The following is a 23,260-nucleotide window of genomic DNA, read 5'->3' on the forward strand; positions in this document are numbered from 1 at the left end:
CTTCCAGTGTTGAGGGATCTTCCGATTGTCTTTAATGGGTAAATCCAGTCCTGGAGGTTCTTGCTTAGATCTTTTTAACTTCTCTTTAACCTCCTTGGATTCTGCTATTGCTCTGGGTAGGTTGCATGCAGGAGATCACAACAGGGAGGTAACAAGCTGAAATGTCAGTCCCAGGATTACCACCATAGGTCTCTCAGAAAAGTGAGCCGGCACTCCCCTTGTGAGTGATACATGCATGGCACTGGAGGACTGCACATTAATCTTAAGAACTGGATGCTGTATTTTGTGTATTGAAAAGTCAGTAGTTGTGTTGAGGAAGCGCGGTATGTTTGGGGCCACTGCGACACTATACACCAGAACAAGTGACAAGCTCGATATCACAGCCCTTCCAGGATTGAGTAGAGGTTGAGCTCAGAGAGGCAGGAAAAGGTGCTGGCAGCATTTTGTGTTGGGGCCAAAAAATCATGAAGAACTCACTGGCCTCTGTGGTTTTACTATCCTCCAGCCACTTGTCACATTGGAAAATGCCTGTATCAGATGGATGGCACCTTCTTGAAGTTCACTGCGCTCCTAGGCTGGGAATCGAAATGTCCAGGGAGCAAAAGTTGTCGGGGAGGCAGTAGACGACCGTTGCGGAGCCTCTAGAGAGTTAAAGCAGCCCGGTGATGTACAAAAAACTGCAACATTGCCGATGTAGAAAGCGCTGGCACTACGGTCTTAACAGAGCTCAAGGTCTAGCTGCCATCCAGCGTGCAGCCTAAACCACGCCCACCCTATTGAAATTCATTTCTGAGAACGCAAATAATTGGAATTAAATTTAGTGTGAAAACAAACTACTAGAAATACAGTTTGGTCAAATTAATAGAAAAATAAAATCAAAGAACATTTAAAAATGTATATTCATGTTTTCTTTAAAGAAATAAACATGTACCCCTCAGTATTAACCATTTGTGAACATAGTTCTAATGTTGAAGTGGAAAAGCAAGTAAAAAGACAAAGGTAGTTAGAGGAGAGAGGTAGGGTATGGGAAGGGTTAAGAGTAAGAAGGAGATTACAAGTAGGGCCGCACTAAAAAAGTGGAAACAAGGAAAAGCATGGGATATGGAAAAAATAAACTACTTATAAAAATGGGTGAATAGAGTGTGGTTTAGAGCATGTCTCCCCAGGAAAAAACAATGGAAGGATGATGAGGGTGGAGGAAGAGTTAGGGTGAAGGAATGTGGGAGGAGGAAAAGAGCAGTGGAAAGAGAGAATGTGAGTTTTTAATAAAAACCAGCGGAACAGCAATGTTTTTTAAAAAGTGTGAAAAGCTGGCAAGTGACAGCGCATGTGAAGAGGAGGGTTGCAACAAGAATAGGGATTTATGTAAACCTTATAGATAAACCAGCAGAGAAAATCCACTTTACTTTAAAGACTATTTATACCTTAAAAAATCTAGGTAAATCAATTTCGAAAAAAAATGTGTAGTAACGGAGCTTGACCTGAGTTCAAGCTGGCTACTTCCCCATTAGCCTCTGAGATGCTCAATGCACTGGAGCGTTTTATAGCATCCAGGTCCCAGTACACTAAAACAGCGTACAGTGCCAGGGGACACTAAAATAGAGGGGTCTCCCAAGGCATCTCTTTTCGTCCTCACATTGGCATACTGGATAACAGCTACCTTGCAGTATTGTGGCTTACTGACGAAGCATGTCCCTCAGAATTTGAAGAAGAGGACATAGAATTCTGGTGCAGACTCTCCATTCCCTGTGGTAGCCCTAGAAGCAAATGGACTGTGATGGGCAGCACTGAGTGCCTACAGAATTACCTGTTGAATCAAGGTGCTGAGGATCCAGCATACAATGAGCTGTGGACACAGTCACTCACTGGCTTCTACTAAATGAAATGAATGTAAAAGGCAAGCTCCAACTGGAGACATCGGCTACCATAGAAGTGGCTGGGAGAGAAATACATGCAGCTCTAAGTCTCACCTGAGCAACATACTACATACTAGTTGCTTGAACACAGAAGAGGGCAGTCTGTGATCTACTTTTGTTACTCTTCCTGCGCATTATAGTATATAGACCGTCTATTCTAGTCATATGGATGTGAGCCTGCCTAACATGCTTGCCTCCCCTTTACCTTATCTCTAGTGCCTTACAGCTGTACCTTGGTGGATCTCAGTGCCCTGATACCTCTGTCCACAGAAAACCTGATGACACTTAGGTCATTTAAATTATAAGGCCTCAACATTTGGAAGCATGACCCATGACTGGCTGAATTCTATCTACACATCTGAGACCAGACAGGTGAGGCACTGGTCTTCACTTAACTTGTTCTGATTCCCCGTCATGGCTAGCAAGACAAACTGACCAAGGTTGGCTCACACTTCACTGTGTCATTGTCTTCTACTTCTACTTTTACTTCTACTTTTAAGGCCTACTCCCACCAACCCAAGTGACTACTCCCATATACTCGCAGTTGACAGAGATATGGCGCCTGTCTGGTCTGCCTGAAACAGCTGTGTTTCAATTAGACTATGAGGAGACTGTCCCAGGTGTTTCCCTCGCCCCCTTGTGCCCACTTTATTGATTTTTCAAACATATGCAACTGATATCCACCTTAACTTCGACATGCACACAATGGCTAATAATTGTAAATCTAGCCAACTGCAGTTCACAGTGTCCAGGGTGAACCTATTCAGTGAAATCTCTAGAAATCAAGCTATCATGAGAGATGTCATGGCAATGGGATCTGCTTGGATGCCCTAGAACATGTCTTAGACTGACAGACACTCCATCTAAGCGGACATTGCAAACTCCCAATCAAGATGGAGGCAGTAAGACCACAAACATATGGATTTAGAGCTAAGGCCTACAAGAGAAAATGTCCAGTGCCATTCTCCTATGATGAATTGCACTGTTGCCGCCCCCTCCAATGCTTTCTTATCCACCATCATCAGCCCTGACAGGCTATGCTAGTGGCAAAGAAACACAGGCTGTATACTTGTACTGGACATAAGATACACATCCCAGCTGATTTCTCTTCTGAGACAGACTTGAAGTAGAAGACGCTCCTGGTGTCAAGGCTGAAACGAAAGCACAGAAACATTACATTTGGCCTTCTCAAACTGGCCTTGGTGCTCATCATGACGGAGGTAGAGGAACAAAATGTATGGAACTGAAGGAGCTTCAACACTTACTACACAAGCTGAAATCTTAAGAAATGGGCCTACCAATAAATACAAGTACTCATAAACAGGTCAGGGATATCCACCTGACCCCTTCTTCTCTTCAGTTTCAGAGACAGAATCATCCCTTCCATAGATGCCTGGATAAAGAAAGCCTATGTCATAATGGTCAAGAGATTAGTCTGTGACAAGGACAAATCTTGATCATGATTGAAGACATATGGAAAACTCCACAAGAATCTACTCCATGATCTTACTAATTGCAAATTTTGTTTAAGATTTTCGAATAGGTTGATTACTTTGCCATTGCATTTTTTTTGTTATGGTAGGGGACCCTACAAAGTATTGACAATTGCCTGTCTTTTTTGTCTCGTTGTGCATGTTTAATTTATGGGCACATTTAGGTAACTCTGTTTCTCTGCCTGGTACTTGCCCTTGTGCTACCCAGTGGCCTCTGTCCTGGCTTCTAGAACACCACACCTCTCAACATCTTACCCGGAAATCTCTGTCCCCTGCTCAACCACTAAACCTCCTCCCCATCCACATGGTCATTTTACTCCTTTTCTTCTTTTCTTCTTTTAGAATGCGCTGATCTGTGGCTCTTGTTCCTACAGAATCCCGGATGTGCTGCTGGGCCCTGTGCCAAAGTAGAGCTGGGTGCTTTATTTAGTTAGAACTCCTCACCTCTTCCTCTAGGGTAGATGCGGTGATATAGTGTATTAGCTCCACAATGTTACCTTCATTTGCCTTATCTTTCACCCCACAATAACTGTTGGCCTCCTACAACCTCTCAGCCCCTCCTTGAGATTTCTATATGAAGACTTATCACGTTTGACCAAGCCCTTCTGCCCCCCTCCCATCCTTTGGTATAGCTGTTGGTGTTTCTCCATTTTGGCCACCCATAGACAGGAATACTACACTGCGGGTTGACCGTACACATCGGGTACTCATCAACATAATCCAAGACCCATCTCCTCTGGGATACAAGCCACCAGATAATAATTCCTCTGCAAAATGTACAGACTGGCCTTGAAAAACATGTTTACCAGTAGTACTTCCTCCATTGCCACTGCCCGTATGCTCAGGCACCCCAAGCCCATATCATGGTTTGCCCAAACTTGCCCAGTCCACTATGATTTAAGTTACCGAATTTCAAAGGGGTTGGCTCACCACATAAAGAGCAAGATCCTTCCTTCCTTATCAACAAAACACATGGACATTGCACCTCACACTGCTAAAGAAAACACATCTCAACCAATCAGAGACAGATAAGCGGAAATTATACTGAGTGAGACTGGTTTCGGGTAGTGACTGCCATGAACCTGAGCCTGTTGAGAACTTGATCATCTCCAGTCCCTTAAAATCATACGGTGAGGCCAGCGTTTTCAGAAAAAACCTCACACTCAAGGTACTAAACATGTAAGAGGACCGACAAAGTTGTTATATGTAAGCTAAAGCAACAATCTGGATGAGGTTCGAATAATTGGTTCAATACATCCCCAAACCTCTCCAGTGCCTCGTTTTATAGAAAGTCAATCTGACTCTGACTTGACCTTGGTCCTACATGCATACTTTTATGGGGTGTTTGAAAGCTAACATTGGACTCTGTCCTTTACAGGACTGCCCAGGAGAGAAAACATCTCTGGCAGGATGCTCTTCACCAACGTAACACAAACCCATGCCCTCCTAGACACTTGGCAGCTGCACTACCCATCTTAGAGAGAATACACCTTCCTTTCTTGTGCCCATGAAGCAAGATCTCATACTAATTACTTATTATTATCTGTCACATTGCTTTCTAGGATGACTTCTAGGAGATATTGAAGGGTGGAATCTGAGATCATTCCCCAGCACTTCTAAACCTAAGATATTGGTAGGAAATACCCACTGATAAAATCCTGGTGTATAAACGCTTCTAAATTTTAGCTTCCTTAAGAAAAAGGTGATCTGTACACATATATAGAGGAAAAGGAGGTGTTCTGTTGTGTCTACCCAACCCTTGTGGGATGCAGTTAAAGCCACTCGGATTGGACTACTCATGAGAAATAGTGCCATAGCAAGATGGCAGCTGCAGAAAAGCAAACCAGCCTTGTACAATCTATTAGAGACCTAACACAACCATGTAACACCCATCTGTCTGAAAAGCTACAGAGAGAACTGGAAAACAAATTGTCTTAAATTTACCATTTAAGGGCACTACTAGGGACATATGGAGAAAGAAGGATGACTGTTAGCTGCCCACCTGAAAAAGAGTGAATCCCCGATGGCAGTACGTCCTAGTCAGACGCTTCTAAGGTTGATTGATAGAGCGTCATGAAATGGAGAACCATCTGCTTGTGTATTTCATGTTGTGTGTATCACATTACACTGCTGGGGGAGAGCAATGCATTAATAGGATGCCTCGTTGTTCCTGTCAGATTAACCAGGCAAGGAGGGTTCTGGAACGATCAGCTGCCGCATGTGTCCTGGCTGAGTGACTATACAGTTCAGGCATCTCAGCCACTCGAGCAGCGCTGTGTGTGTTGTCCTTGCTGTCACATGGAGGGTCAGTGGCCGAGCATGTCTCAAGAGTCAGCAGCGCTCGCTCTGCCTCCATTCATTTGCTCTCCACCTGCCTCCGTGTCCCACATCCCAGACCCAGGCAGTGACCTCTCAATGTCACCTTTAGTGCATCCCATTCCACCAATGTAGAGGCTGTTGTTCCTGTGTTATGTTCAAAATATTCTGTAGTGGTAGTGAGAAGAGATTTGCAGAAGGGTGGATCCTCCAGCATGGCAGGCCACAAATGCCAAGTGGGAACAGGGGAGGGTCGCGTGTCCCAGGTAATTGATGTGTATTGTGCATTATGGTCCGAATAGGTACGACCTAAATAATCAGCATGCATTATAGAGGGTAATTAATTGGGCGCACGTAAAATCCTGTCTTGGCGAACATGTAGAGCATGTGGGGTAGAGTAGAAGAAGCGCACTTCTGTTGTGGGGTTGTGGTGCTTCCATATGTTCACCAGCCCCTACTGTTGTGCCCATTCCATTAGTGTCAAGAAATTTACAGATCCTGCCGTACATCTCAGTGGTGAAAAGGAACAATCTCAGCCTGTGTCCAGTACACTATTAAAGCCTCTGCCTGTCAACGATAGCAAGTCACACCATTTAGAGATATCTGCGATAATGATCGCCAGAAGGACCCTTGTTCCGTATTAGGTGCACACATGTTACCTATTAAGAGGTGGCGACCATCAAGTCTTCCCTTAAGAAAGACTTATCTACCGCCTGCGTCTGTCACCGCCTCTTCTATAAAGGGAGGAGCTCCTGGGTGGACCCAAATCAACACTCCACAAGATTCCGATGAGTAATTTGTGGCAATTACTTGTACCCTCCATCTGCCCTGTAACTTAGTTGTTTCTAGATGTGTTAAGTGCAATTCTTGCAGGAGAGCTATTTGTGCATTACATCGTTTGAGGTATGAGTCCACTAAATATTGTCGGGAGGAGTACGTAAGCCCCAAATGTTCCAGCTGATAATGCGTTGTGATGTCATGTTCTGTCTGTGTACAAAAAAGTGAACTACCAGAGGCCAGAAACATACATGCAGTTATGGTTAGAAATGACAGATAGAGTCTGCATAGAGTAAATACAGCGTAACCTAATTAACCTTAACTTAAAACTGAATGCCAATATGGCGATTTAGCAATACCAAAAGAGCATTTCTTAGTAAAGGAAGAGCTGCCCGAACTAAGATTCAAACTTTGTCAACCGAGATTGACCCTAGAATATGTGAGTAGGAGGATGCGTAGCCTTGCAGAACACTCAGAGGCAACATCCCCAACCATGAGCAAGTAAATGTAATACCACTAGAGACACTTCAATCATAATTCAACATGCCAACTCCCCATCATCTCTTCTGCTCGGAAAGCCTAATAATCACACATTCCCTCCCCTCAGTGCCGGTTCAACCTGAACATGTTAACAGTATACTGCTGCCCAGTTACTTGTAGATAGGTAAATCAGGACGCAGCAATAAGTAAATAGCAATAAGAGATAAGCTGCGTGTCAGATGATGTCATCGGACGTTTGTGGTGTAATGTCTGGCAGAGTCAGTGTGTTAGTGTCTGATAGGCAGACCACCGAAGATTCCTCATCTCTGGACAATCGAGCTGATGCCGCATTATTATCAGAGTCTTTAGCAGGATCAGAAATCAATTCTGCCTCCCGGACAGCCTGCTGCTTCTCTTTAATTCTAGGTTCAGAACTGTAGTCAATTTAGGTGAACGTCTTCTTCCCCCATCTACTTTGCTCAAGTGCTTTCACCACACTGCCTCGCTCTCAACCCCTGCCACTCACCAGGGACCAGAGTATTTTCCGGAGGCTTCTAGCCAGTCCCATGTGTCTTGCAGCATATCAAAGAACCTTACCGTTCCAACTGCCACCACATGCAATCTCGCTGGGAAAAGCAGTGAGTACTGGATATTCAACTGTTGAAGTTGCACCTTCACCGCTAAAAAGGAACTGCGCTGACGCTGTTCTCCCACGGTGTACTACAGGAAGAACATCACTTGTGCATTCTCAAGCCTGATCTCCTGCAGCTTTCTTGTTTCGCATAATATTGAGTCTCTGTCACGGAAGTGGAGTACCTAAAAGAGGAATGGTTGAGGGTTCGAGCCTGGTGCAGGCTTCCTGGAGGGGTGGCGATGGGCCCTTTCAACAGAGAAGTAGGATGACGTCAGCAGCAGCTCCCTGAGCCACCTTCAATGAAGGCCACTGCATCCTGGCCCTCTGTCCCTTCTGGAAGACCTATTAAGCGAATATTATTGTGTCTTGAGCGCCCCTCTTCATCCTCCACCCTATTCTCCAGGTTCAAAGTCTGGCCTCATAATCCCACATCTGCTTTTCCATTATTTCAGTAGCCGGTTGTACCACAGATAGAGTTTGTTCTGCAACTGTAACTCGGTCAGAGAGTTTTCTGTGATCGGCATGGAGTAGTGTGAGATCTTCCACCACATGAATCTGTCCCAAGAAGGGGTGGGGATCTTGGGAGTCCACTTGTTCAGATTACATTATGGAGAAGGTTCTTGTGGAGGTTCTGGTGTGACCCATTCTGGTACCTCCTGTGATGCACTGACTTCCGTGGAGGAGAACGCTCTGCATTCCCCCCCTCCATTTTCTTCTGCTATAATGTGGGAAGTGGGGGCCCGCAGACTCCTGTATGGGGATGCAGTTGCCACTATATTCCAGGCTTTCATACATCAGTGCTGTTTACAATCCTATGGACTGTGCATGAGCGAAGGAAGTTGTTAGGTACGACATCCAGAAAGTGGTGGTGCCACCATGTGTGTGTATAGGTACACCGTACCTGCAGTCTGAGTCAGAGGTGCCCAGCACTCTGCAATGCCATGTGGAACATCCTGAGAAGGACATAGTATGCAATTTAAAGGAGTCTACAGCTGCAATCACTGTGACCCCTACTTACAGTGAAGCTCATGATGGGAAGCTCTTTGTGACTTTCAGCAAAGTCTGTCCGGTTTTTAGTTGTGTGCTGCATAGGTCTGCATTCATCAGGGGTGGGGCCTTTTCTCTCCAGTCCAACACCCGCAGCCAGTCTCAGCAACGTACGGGCCAGCGACCCCACCCTTGGCCCTAGCCCCCACCATCCAGATGGTCAGTCAGTGGGCAATCCTTTAAGTGAGGGGGCGCTGCTGATGCCAGCAATTAAGTGCAGCCTTCAAGTTGAGCAGGAGAGTGGCCAGCCCCCATCCCTGGTTCCCAGCTCTGCCGCTCCACAGCCAGGCCCTGTCTGCGGCCCAATCTCCACCTTGTTGTAGCCTCTGTTACTCCATGGGCCGGCAGACTGCCCTCAGCATGCACAGCTCCCGTACCTCGATTTACTTCCACAGCCCCGGCACCATCTCAAGTCACCACTCGCTATTACTCATTCCTGGTTGCGGATTCCAGCCTCTCTGTACCTCTGGTCTCAGGCCGCCGGTTGGTGCCAATGGTAATCCGGGCACCACAGCCCAGCTCTCGTTAAAGAGGCAGCCTGGGGGTTTTGGGTGTTCAGTTGGCAAGACCTGCTCGTCCGAATGGTGCCCAGCTAGTATAGGGCGCCCCGAGCAGTGCTGGAGTAGCGTCGCGCTTGCGACACAACTCCAGCACTGCGTCACCTTCACGATATCAGATGCGTGACACATCTGTCTATTCTTGCGCCATGGTGCGCCGCATTGTAAATGCGGCGCATCCATGGTGGCGCAAGAGGTGTCTGCCGTGATGTAAAATAACTGCCACATCCCTGCTGATATACAGGGATGCGCCAGTTATTGTAAATCTGCCCCTTCATCCCTAAGATATATTTGCATTCATTTTATGCCTTGGCAGGGATGGCCAGAAGGGGGGTTGCAATTTTAATAGCCAATCCCATTGACTGGCAAATTTATGATGTTTTTATGGATGTTAACAGGTGTAGGCTATGGGTCACAATGAAAGTAAAAGATAATTTGTTAAATCTGGTCAATTATTATGGCCTCATCACTGATGATACCGGGCCATTGACTCAACTTCATAATTTAGCAATGACGGCGGCAAGTCCAATGATCTGGGGGAAGGGGGTGGATTTTAATTTAATCAAGATCTCACCTTGATACATCAAATATAGCAAAAAACAACTAAAGCCCCGTACGCTTAAGATTCTTACTGCTTTAAGACATGACTTTGGGCTGATAGATTCATGGCGTGCTGAATATACATGCAATTCACAGCAAATGTTCTCAGCATCTCCCATTGACTTATTTTCTTGTCTACAGGTCAATTCAGTGCTATGCTGCCAGCACACGCACAATTAAGTAATGAGTTTTTAAAGATAAACAATGGCACTGCAGACGATATATTGGTGTATGAGGCCTTCAGGGCCGCTTCCCGTGGGCAGGCCCATATAAACAAAGAGCATAATGCTCAGGTTCACTTGTTGCAGGCAGCGCTAGATAATGCCGGCAATATCCAAATGCCTACAGGAAATATAGAGGTGTGGCAGAAAGAACTGGACTTAGCTAAACAGGCGATGCACAATTTTTTCCTAATCAAAGAAATCAATAGCCACCAGGCTTACAAACAAAATATGTACATAGAGAGCCAAAATATAGGCAAGTTTCTTGCATGGTCTACCAGGCTATGTGAGAACAGACAGATAGTTGATGGAATTGAAAATCCAGAGATTCATTCCCTAATAGACGAAAGTAGGGAGATTGCTTTGGTGTTGTGCTGCATTATCGCAATGTTTACAAGAAAGTGGAGGAGGTTTTAGGACATAGACTAGAGCAGTTTTTTGAGACCATCACAGTGTTGCCAGTGATGGGCAAGCAAAGTAGGGTAGTCTGGGGGAAATCCAGGTCTATGAGGCTTTTCATGCGCTCCAAAGCATGCCTAATGGCAAGGCCTGTGGTGGCAACAGTATCCCGACGGAAATACTTAAGACATTTTCTAAAGAGTTGTTACTATCCCTAGTAAGCCTATTAAACCAGTTTAGATAAGGAAAGCAATTACCCAGTCCTTTAAAGAGTCAATAATTGTCAGTTTCCTGAAGAAGGGCTAGAGTGCCATTAATGTCAATTCTTACAGCCCAATCAGTCTGCATAATTCAGAATATAAATTATTCATGAAGATTTGGCCTCTCGTGTTATCCCGCTAGCTAATAGTTTAATGCATAAAGATTAATGTGAGTTTGCACAAGGCAGACAAATATCAGCTGACCCCAGCTTTTTAATTCAAGCAACTGACTATTTTGTAACAATAAAAGAGAAGGCCGCCATTCTAATGATGGATGCGGAGAAGGCATTTGACCTTGTCAATTGGGATGCACTGTTTTTTATTCTTGGGAAATTTGGACTTCCAGATCACTTTTTGTCCATGCTAAGAAATCTTTATCAAGGGGCTACGGCCGCAGTGGTAAATAACGCAAAGGATGCAAGAAGTATCAATATCACTCGGAGAACACGTCAGGGCTGTCCCCTCTCCCCAATGTTATTCACTATTTTATTGAACAATTAGGATTGGTAGTGATACCACAATATTTCCACCAATAATTGGGATGCCCAAAATCATGTTTTTTGCTAATGACATCATACTATACCTTAAATATGACACAGCAAATATCCAGAATGTGTTAAAAGCAATCACAGAATATACCGGAATTAGGGGTTATAAGGTCAATCCAACTAAAACAGAGGTATTACTGTTTAATACATCTTCTAATGATCTCGCATATGATCTTCAGTCACAATACTGACCCCAGCGACCTATGAGATATGTAGGCATTCATGTAATACATGATTCTTCTAAGTTATTTGAATTAAACTATAAAGGGACTTTCTATAAAATTAAAACACTGCTAGACAGACGGAGTTGCCTCTCTCTATCTCTTATTCGTAGATTGGCTCTTACAAAGATGTCGATACCTCCATTGGTGCTTTTCTTATTTACCACTCTTCCCATTATAATAAATAGATCACATTTTAGAGAGTTCGACCAACTGTTTCAAAAATTCATCTGGAATAACAGGGAACCCATGAATAGAATAGCATTATTGCAATTGGATAAATCACAAGGGGACTTGCTTTACCTCACAGACAAACATTTTATCATGTTGCACTTTTAGATAGTATAGCTAAAATTGGGATAAATGATAAAGTATTTAACAATTGTCTTCTGGTACAAATGGCCATAGAGTCAGTAATTGAACTATTGTCCTTCTTAAAAATACCTAAACTCCCAAAGCAAACTAGATATAAGTCATTAGATATCCTGGAACATTGAATGAAGGATCTATTTAAAACTTGGGGAGTCCCGAACTGTAATGCTTTTCTTTCACTACTGGATTGCCGGTCGTTTGGCATCTTCATCCCAAATGCTGTCATAGAATGTTGGAAGCATAAGTGGTTCACCAGGCTAGGAGATTTCTATAATGATGAGAGACGCTTAACGTGGGATGGAATATTCCTGCACCTAGGTGAGGAAGCCAGAGGCTTGACATTTAGTGGACAACAGATTAGTAGCCTACTCTCCTCCACATATTCCATTATGAGCCCTGAAATGCATGTGCTGATGTACCTTTTGTATAAAAACCATTTAACAGGCCTGGGAAACTGGTACCGGGTGATATGGAATAACACCAAGAATGTTTCAATTGATGAATTTTGTATTAAAATCAGCCGTCCTATAGATTGTTTAATGACTAAAGGAGAAAAGTTATGTATTGCAGATTTGGGACAAAAGTCTTTGAAAGCCGCAAATTTCCAAAGAATAAGGGTAACATTTGGTTCTGTCGGGTCAAACAATTTCTTTGTCATTTACAATGCAATTGAAGATAAAACGTGCACTTGAACACAGAGAAAGATATCATGATGATAAACAAATTAATCTAATTAGAGGAAAATTTTACTTCATATTTGCAAAAATAGACAAACAATTAAACCAAAAATTATTATTATGACATACAGGCTGTCCGATAAGCTAATTAGAAAACGGCGCAAAGGACGTGATTATGGTGACTAGTGTGTGAAGTGACAAAGGGCCTCATGTAGGTAGCCAAATACCGGTCGGTAACGGCCGATTTTCGGTAATTATACCGTTACCGACCGGTATTTTGGCTATTGGTATGTAGGGGGTCAATTTCTGAAATCGGAATTTACCGATTCGGTAAAACTACCGAATCGGTAAAATTACCGAATCGGTAACGTTACCGATGTGGTAATTTTACCGATTCGGTAATTTTACCGAATCGGTAAATTCCGATTTCAGAAATGATATGTAGGGGGAGTGTGTGTGTGTGTTTAGGAGTCGGTATTTACCACCAACTTATAGTTGGTGGTAAATAATTAATGTATGTGTGTATGCATTTTGAAGCGCGTAGCAGTGTGCAATGTGGCATACATACATGCCCTTAGGGCATGTATGTGTGCCACATGTGCACACATGGCCGAATCAGGGGTGCAACAGGGTGTCAATGTGACACCCTGCCACCCTTGCATTTTCTCCACCATTACCGAATCGGTATTTACCGATTCGGTAATGAGGCATACCTTCCCATCAATGGGAAGGTATGCCTCATTACCGAATCGGTAAATACCGATTCGGTAATTACCGAATTGTAACGAATCGGTAAAAAATACCGACTCATTACCTACATACGAGTTACCACTTCTAAAATACCGATTCGGTATCGTTCGGTATTTTAGAAGTGGTAACTGGTATGCTACCTACATGAGGCCCCAAGTGACAAAATTGTGTATTATACAAGAATGTGAACGAATGCTGTACAATTAATTACACAGAGAGATATTGCAAAACATTGAGAAACAAGGTCCAATTTCCACTTGCTTGTTAAGCCACCGCAAGCCTTATGCATTTTGTCCTGAAGAAGATCCGCATTGATATCTTTAATTTATGCAGAATGTCAGGGTCGAAACGTCGACAGCTCTTTGTCCATGCATTAGGTCCCCTAACGGATTAGTTTATTTAATTTACTTACCAAGCTAGGGTGCCCTCCATTATTTAATGTGGAAATTGGACCTTGTTTCTCAATGTTTTGCAATATTGCTCTGTTGTAAATGTATGAATAGTAAAAGCATATGTTTTTTATATGTAAGTATAAGGTAAGTATAGGGTTTGAGTTTTGGAGTGTAGGGATATATGTTTTGGGGTTCAGGGGTAATTTTAGGGTTAAGGGAATGTTTGGGTTTTGGGGTGCTGGGGTATTTATGGGGTTCAGGGTGGGTTTGGGTTTTGGGATGCCGGGGGTATTTTTAGGGCTCAGGGTGGGTTTAGGTTTTCGGGTATATGTTTTGGGGTTCAGGGGTAATTTAAGGGTTAAGGGAATGTGTGGGTTTTGGGGTGCTGGGGTATTTTTAGGGTTCATGGTGAGTTTAGGTTTCTGGGTGCTGGGGTATTTTTAGGGGCCAGGGGTAATTTTAGGGTTAAGGGTATGTTTGGGTTTTGGGGTGCTGGGGTATTTTTAGGGTTCAGGGTGGGTTTACGTTTTGGGGTGCTTGGGTGCAGGGGTATTTCTATGGGTCAGGGTGGGTTAGGGTTTTGGGGTGCAGGTGGGATTTTTAGGGTTTAGGGTGGGTTAGGGTTTTGGGGTGTAGGGGAATTTTTAGGGTTCAGGGTGTTTGGGTTTTGGGGTGCTGGGGGATTTTTAGGGTTCAGGGTGGGTTTAGGTTTTGGGGTGCTGGGGGTATTTTTAGGGTAGGTTTTGTTTTTGGGGTGCTATGGGTAATTTTAGTGTACAGGGTGGGATTAGGTTTTGGGGTGCTAGGGTATTTTAAGGTTTCAGGGTGGGTTTGGGTTTTGGGGTGTAGCGGTATTTTTAGGGGTCAGGGTGGGTTTTAGGGTTCAGGGTGGTTTTGGGCTGCCAAGGATAATTTAAGATTTAAGTGGGTATGGGTATTGGGGTGGTATGGGTAATTTAACAATGTTAGGGGTGTTTAGTTATTGGGATAAAAAAGGACTTTTATGGGTTTTAGGTTTTTTTAAAAATAATAAATGTATATATATATATAAGATATTTACAAAATATATATATATAAACATAAATATATATATATTTACCATAACCACTTTTACACAGTTTATGCCTTCACCACTCATGCCTTTGGTTGTAATGGCATGCGTGGTAAAGGCATATGCAGAGTGAAAGTTTGCGGGGTGATTGTATCGCGTTGTAACTGCTCTTGCGTTGTAAAAAATGTGGGGAGATGGTATGCGGGGTAATGACTTGTGGGAAAAAGTCATATATTCATGTAGACCTATACGTCTAAGCTATTCCTTTTTGTTGGTCATTTACCTGATTTATAGCGTATGTTAAAACTTGAAAATTGTCCTTCTTTGAGCATTATACCATATAAATTTGCACTATAAAGAGCACATGGCACTTTAATACTTGCACTTTATATGAAATATATGGAATATGTGATGTGATTTATTGAATGTTTATCTATGTATTTTGTTTTGGTATCAAGTATCTGCCTCTATTTTGTATCATCTCGTTTATGTTTTTGCTTTGCACTGTCCCATAAAAAAATAATTCAAAAACAAAGAGGAATAAAAACGTGTAATACCAAGCTCCGTGTTTACCATGATCATTTGCATGTACACGGGCTGGGGAGGACGCTACAATATCCTATCGCCATCTAAACTTGTACTGGACAGAACGATTTTAGATGAGACCATTCCCCATGCCCCTTAACCTCCATAGTACCCGTCCCCCGGTTTGCTTTTGGCATCCTACACTTCACAGCTCACTCACATTTAAATATCATTTGAGGCCTCTTCTGTCCCTGAGATGGGACGGCTGTTATTGTTGAGGCTTTATTTACTATTAGAGATAAGGTAGGTGATATAGCCTGTATAGGTATTATTGGCTATGATGATGATGATACATATGCCTTACACTGATGAAACCTTAGCAAAGAATTATTTTGGAATAAAAAGATTTCTATAAATTGATTATGATCATCTGGTAAATGCCATTCATCTGGCTTACCATTGGTTGACCTTATTGGCACTCTTATTTTCTTGCTTCTTAATAACTGGCTTGCCTCCCTCTGTATGTGTTTGTCTCTCCCCTGAAGCATTCCAACTTTACCATCCTTTTGACTGGATGACTTATATTCTTCCACTTCTCATTTTCAGAGAACGTCTTTCTTCTTTTTGTTTCACCACTCCATGAGAGTGCAACTTTTTCTAGCTCTCTATTTTGTGTGCTGGACACACCCACACCAAACATCCATCGCAGCACTGCTGTAATTTCTGACAGTCTGGATGAAGATCCATAATAAGGCTAAGGTAAAAGTGTTATTGACGTAAAGGGTGAATGTAATTTATATGATTGTATCCATTGATGGACCGATAATTGAATGGACATTGAGGAACATTGATTATCTACTCATTTGGTTCCTTTGCTCATTTTATGTGTGTACACACTGTAATATGTGTTAGTCATTTACCACTGTGTTAACACTCATGAGCACTGAGCGCTTTTTGTATAGCAGTAAAGAGTTTGGATATTTGTTTATGTGTCTCCATACTTAATTAATTGTGTTTTACAATTTTCAAAATTCTCATCTATTGATCTTTGTTGAATTCTGTAAAAGAAATTCTTATTGCATGGAACTTTTGTTGTTTATCTAGCCAATGTTTTAGGCATGAGTGTATAGCCTGGACCCTAGTGACTAGTGTAATTTTAATGATTTTGGGGCCTAGGCGAGACAGATATTGGGACACCCTGTTCAAAGCAAATTTGAATTTCATTGCCACGTTCTGCTAATTCAAGCCAGCATGACGCCAAATAATATTGAACTATACAATTGACTTTCAGAAATGATGTCTCACAGAAATAGCTGTAATGTGTCTTGCCCATCGCACTAAAAATCAGTAGGAAGACAGTGGAAACAGAGGTAGAATGATACACAGAGATAAGGTAAGAGACAGAAAAGTTTATGCCAGATAAATAGATAGAATTGAGATAGTCAGAAAGAAAGTTCATTTTCTCAGGAAGACCCCTTAGAACGTTGGTGCCCTGGGCAATTGCCCACTTTGCCCATGCCTTGAAACATTCCTGCATGTGACAGCAGTTATAAGTAATGATAGTCCAAATCAATGACACAAACATTTCTGCAGAAAGCATAAGTTTCCTAATATTCCATACATGTCACAGTTCCCTGTGGATTTTGCACATTTCATACATTTTTGGTACGATTTATGAACCTACAGGAACATACTGCAATAATCTTGCTAGATTCTTCTCTAACAAAAATCACGGATATCTATCTTACATTCCATAAATCTAACTATGATTTAAGCCCCAGTCTATTTACTAATACTCACGAAGTGGAGGAAAATGGCTTTATAGTCATTCCCAGTTTCACTCTGGACAGTTTTACACATCTATTTAGTAAAGTTAAATCAGGTTCCCCACTTGATTCAGCCCCTCCACACGTTCTTTATGAAGCAGCTGAACTTACCTTACCTTTAATTAGAAATGGCCCCAACCTATCTCTTCCTATAGGAATAGTGCTTCCGCAAGAAAACATACCAAGGACAGAGCCCTCCTAAAAAAATCCAACGTGGACCCTGGATGCCCAGGAAACTACAGACCATTCTTGTTATGCCTTGGTCTGAGTAAAGTGGTAGAGAAACATGTCAACCAACATCTCTCTAACTTTCTAGAAACTAACAATATCCTACATTCCACCCAGATGGGTTTCTACCCTAAATACAGCATAGAAACGCCCTCCTGGCAGTAGTGGAGACGTAAAAAATTCTTCTTGATCGAGGAGGTATAACGACTATCATACCCTCAACCTTAGTGCATCATTCAACACGGTGAACCATGACATCCTCAACAAAAGAACCAACAGTGCAGGTGTTAGGGGACCAGCACTAAAGCGGCTCATCTTCCTGAAGTCTTCAACGGATCCTGCTCATCGAACACTTCCCATTGAAGTGCGGAGTACCACAGGGCTCGTCCCTAAGCCTGACACTCTTTAATATATATATATATATATATATATATATATATATATATATGCCACCAATCCCGCTTTGTAGATAAAAACGGGTCTGACACATGCTTGAGTTGCAATTCAGAAATGTAATGCCGCCATACAGCACTTTTTCAGTTACGCGATGTCCTCTCTCACAGCTCCTGGCAGACGCGTTTCGGCGGATGCCTTCATCAATGCCGGTTGTATGCTGGAAAGTTAAAAAATAAAAGACTTTCGCGGGCAGTTCATTTAAAAAGCCAGGTGAGTAATCCCATTGGACCATGGATGTTATCATAGAAAGAGGACCAGGAAAGTTCCGTAAGTAAGTACTTTTCCCCTCTCTGAGTCCAAGGTTCCTCATGTGCACCAATAACGCTGCAGGAGTAATGGACACTAGAATCGCGAGCCAGGTTCAGTAACCCGCTCGTGCATCCATTTGTGCACTGACAGAGTCAGCCCTCGAGCGCCATGCTCCTTGTGAGTAGCGCGATTCAAGGCGGTTTTCATCGCCGAAGTGCATCTCATCAACAGTCCATCTGTTGCTCTTTCCCCAGTGCCTGCACCAATATCTAGGCTGGGGGGGCGCCGCATTGTGCTCATCGAACACTTCCCATTGAAGTGCGGAGTACCACAGGGCTCGTCCCTAAGCCTGACACTCTTTAATATAGGCTACTCAGTTGGCCGAAACGCGTCTTCCCGAGTTTGCACTGAATCAATGATTTGAATAAAACGTTACTGCGGCTGCAGTATCAACCAAAGAAGAAGGTGTCCGTCTCTCTTTTCATGGTGCCGTGAAGCGCTTTGGAGTGCACTTACCCTACTGTTGCACCCCCTGGAGTTAGAATAGTAATTTTTACCCCTATACTATCCAACACTTACCCTACTGTTGCACCCCCTGGAGTTAGAATAGTAATTTTTACCCATATTCTATCCAACACTTACCCTACTGTTGCACCCCCTGGAGTTAGAATAGTAATTTTTACCCCTATACTATCCAACACTTACCCTACTGTTGCACCCCCTGGAGTTAGAATAGTAATTTTTAACCCTATACTATCCAACACTTACCCCACTGTTGCACCCCCTGGAGTTAGAATAGTAATTTTTACCCCTATACTATCTAATACTTACCTTAAATGTAATTTAAAATTATGCGTTGTAATGGTATGCGTTGTAAAGGTAGTATGCGTTGTAATGGAAATGCGTTGTAAAGGTATTTTTTAAAAATGCGTTGTAGTGTCATGCGTTGTAATGTCATGCGTTGTAATGGATTATGCGTTGTAAAAAATGCGTTGTAAGTGCATGCGTTGTAAAAGTGTGCGTTGTAACGTCATACATCCAAAGGGGGCCGTGAGGTCGGATGCACCGGCAGAACGGAGGAGCGACGAGGGATCTAGGACAATATTCCTGAGTGGGGGTCCAATGAGGACTTTATCTCAGCAGTAAATGTGCATCAATGATTACTAAAGGTGAAATAAATACTATATCTCCCACAATGCCTGGAATAATTGTGATTGGTAGCCCCATGCAGGGGCGTGTTTGAATTGGCTATTTCATGGGAGAGTTAGTACACCGCTGCACGTACCTTTCACCGGAACCTCCGAAGAAGCTCTACAGCGAAACGCGTCAGGCGACGTGAAGGGCTGCTCGTAACCAACCCACTTGGAGAACTTTGTCCACACCCTGTATTTAGGCTGGTAACCTACGCCGTTCTTCGAGTGCTGCTCGCAAAGGAATACCATCGTTATACAATTTAAGGGCGGCGGTCCTGCCGCCGAGCGGGCACCACCCCATATCCATAGGGGGCCGTGAGGTCGGATGCACCGGCAGAACGGAGGAGCGACGAGGGATCTAGGACAATATTCCTGAGTGGGGGTCCAATGAGGACTTTATCTCAGCAGTAAATGTGCATCAATGATTACTAAAGGTGAAATAAATACTATATCTCCCACAATGCCTGGAATAATTGTGATTGGTAGCCCCATGCAGGGGCGTGTTTGAATTGGCTATTTCATGGGAGAGTTAGTACACCGCTGCACGTACCTTTCACCGGAACCTCCGAAGAAGCTCTACAGCGAAACGCGTCAGGCGACGTGAAGGGCTGCTCGTAACCAACCCACTTGGAGAACTTTGTCCACACCCTGTATTTAGGCTGGTAACCTACGCCGTTCTTCGAGTGCTGCTCGCAAAGGAATACCATCGTTATACAATTTAAGGGCGGCGGTCCTGCCGCCGAGCGGGCACCACCCCATATCCATAGGGGGCCGTGAGGTCGGATTCACCGGCAGAACGGAGGAGCGACGAGGGATCTAGGACAATATTCCTGAGTGGGGGTCCAATGAGGACTTTATCTCAGCAGTAAATGTGCATCAATGATTACTAAAGGTGAAATAAATACTATATCTCCCACAATGCCTGGAATAATTGTGATTGGTAGCCCCATGCAGGGGCGTGTTTGAATTGGCTATTTCATGGGAGAGTTAGTTCACCGCTGCACGTACCTTTCACCGGAACCTCCAAAGAAGCTCTACAGCGAAACGCGTCAGGCGACGTGAAGGGCTGCTCGTAACCAACCCACTTGGAGAACTTTGTCCACACCCTGTATTTAGGCTGGTAACCTACGCCGTTCTTCGAGTGCTGCTCGCAAAGGAATACCATCATTATACAATTTAAGGGCGGCGGTCCTGCCGCCGAGCGGGCACCACCCCATATCCATAGGGGGCCGTGAGGTCGGATGCACCGGCAGAACGGAGGAGCGACGAGGGATCTAGGACAATATTCCTGAGTGGGGGTCCAATGAGGACTTTATCTCAGCAGTAAATGTGCATCAATGATTACTAAAGGTGAAATAAATACTATATCTCCCACAATGCCTGGAATAATTGTGATTGGTAGCCCCATGCAGGGGCGTGTTTGAATTGGCTATTTCATGGGAGAGTTAGTACACCGCTGCACGTACCTTTCACCGGAACCTCCGAAGAAGCTCTACAGCGAAACGCGTCAGGCGACGTGAAGGGCTGCTCGTAACCAACCCACTTGGAGAACTTTGTCCACACCCTGTATTTAGGCTGGTAACCTACGCCGTTCTTCGAGTGCTGCTCGCAAAGGAATACCATCGTTATACAATTTAAGGGCGGCGGTCCTGCCGCCGAGCGGGCACCACCCCATATCCATAGGGGGCCGTGAGGTCGGATGCACCGGCAGAACGGAGGAGCGACGAGGGATCTAGGACAATATTCCTGAGTGGGGGTCCAATGAGGACTTTATCTCAGCAGTAAATGTGCATCAATGATTACTAAAAGTGAAATAAATACTATATCTCCCACAATGCCTGGAATAATTGTGATTGGTAGCCCCATGCAGGGGCGTGTTTGAATTGGCTATTTCATGGGAGAGTTAGTACACCGCTGCACGTACCTTTCACCGGAACCTCAGAAGAAGCTCTACAGCGAAACGCGTCAGGCGACGTGAAGGGCTGCTCGTAACCAACCCACTTGGAGAACTTTGTCCACACCCTGTATTTAGGCTGGTAACCTACGCCGTTCTTCGAGTGCTGCTCGCAAAGGAATACCATCGTTATACAATTTAAGGGCGGCGGTCCTGCCGCCGAGCGGGCACCACCCCATATCCATAGGGGGCCGTGAGGTCGGATGCACCGGCAGAACGGAGGAGCGACGAGGGATCTAGGACAATATTCCTGAGTGGGGGTCCAATGAGGACTTTATCTCAGCAGTAAATGTGCAGCAATGATTACTAAAGGTGAAATAAATACTATATCTCCCACAATGCCTGGAATAATTGTGATTGGTAGCCCCATGCATGGGGCGTGTTTGAATTGGCTATTTCATGGGAGAGTTAGTACACCGCTGCACGTACCTTTCACCGGAACCTCCGAAGAAGCTCTACAGCGAAACGCGTCAGGCGACGTGAAGGGCTGCTCGTAACCAACCCACTTGGAGAACTTTGTCCACACCCTGTATTTAGGCTGGTAACCTACGCCGTTCTTCGAGTGCTGCTCGCAAAGGAATACCATCGTTATACAATATATATATATATATATATATATATATATATATATATATATATATATATATATATATTCACTTAAAAAACCATAGGTTTCACACATGTTATAGTTAGCTGGACATTTCACTCGTAAAAAACCATTGAAATTCCCCCGTTATAGTTAGTTCAGATAATTATAACTCGCGCGACCGCAATCCACTGCTGATGACGTCAACAGTCCATCTGTTGCTCTTTCCCCAGTGCCTGCACCAATATCTAGGGTGGGGGGGCGCCGCATTGTGCTCATCGAACACTTCCCATTGAAGTGCGGAGAACCACAGGGCTCGTCCCTAAGCCTGACACTCTTTAATATATATATATATATATATATATATATATATATATATATATATATATATATATATATATATATATATATATATATATATATATATATATATATATATATTTCACCAGGAATCGCCTCACCAATTACGCAGCTTCAATGCGCAGAGACGAACACGGACCCAAAGTAAGTGCTGCAAATCTTTATTTGGACAAAAACTTTACACAGCCGCCATGACGCGTTTCGGCCTACAGGAGGCCTTGATCACATGACGCTGCTGTCAGAAGCCTGACCTTTTAAAGTGCAAGTGCATACATAAATGATGACATCATAGCAATGGACATAGAAAACAGCTTGGGAATAGCGCTGTAGGATGAAAATGACCGTGCAAAATACATAAACAACTAAATATTTGTTGTTTAAGATAGTCCTCCTTATACATGTAAAATACGTGATCATTCCTAGATAGGACCATAATCAAGAGTCAAATTTCATACATAAAAAATTATTGTTCCCATCATGTTGAAGTTATATGAGGCAAAATGCTAGAACCCCAAAAAGGCCTGGTATGGTTTTTGGATGTTGAAAGTTAAAAACTTAAACTAAACATCAACATAGACATAAGCGCCAAATAAACGTCACTCCACATATATAATTCGAATGAAAGGAGAAACTGGCTACAGATGTCTAATGCAATAAACTAATGCAAATTAGAGTTGTTCTAAATACCTGGTTGAATCCAGTGCCACAAACCGGCATGATGCCCCAAGGTTAACCCGATTGATCAAAAAGGTTACCCACACAATATATCGTCCACTGTACCTCATGTCATGATTCAAAAGAACATACATTAAAAATTCGTGAAAAAATTATATATAATAGGTGAGAGAGGAAGCAAAAAACAAGTAACAATAAATAATAAAGTATAAAAAAAGAGACAGTTCAACCTGTATAGATATCGATTACATCATAATTCATGTTTCAAGATTCAGGAGAAACCTGTGCCACACAGCATATTTGTTCAACAACAGGAAAACTCATAAAGTAACAGGAACTGACCATGCAACAAGAGTGCAGACTTAGAGCCAAGTGAAGAAGTCCTCGCTAGAGTTCAATCCATTAGGGACCTTGGAGTCTAGCTCCAAGATATACCTAGTCTCTAGCTTTCTAAGGGAGGCTTCCCTATCACCACCCCGTCTAAGTGGAGGCACTGC

This window comes from Triturus cristatus, chromosome 10 (genome assembly GCF_964204655.1).
Source record: "Triturus cristatus chromosome 10, aTriCri1.1, whole genome shotgun sequence".
In the NCBI taxonomy this organism is placed as follows: Eukaryota; Metazoa; Chordata; class Amphibia; order Caudata; family Salamandridae; genus Triturus; species Triturus cristatus.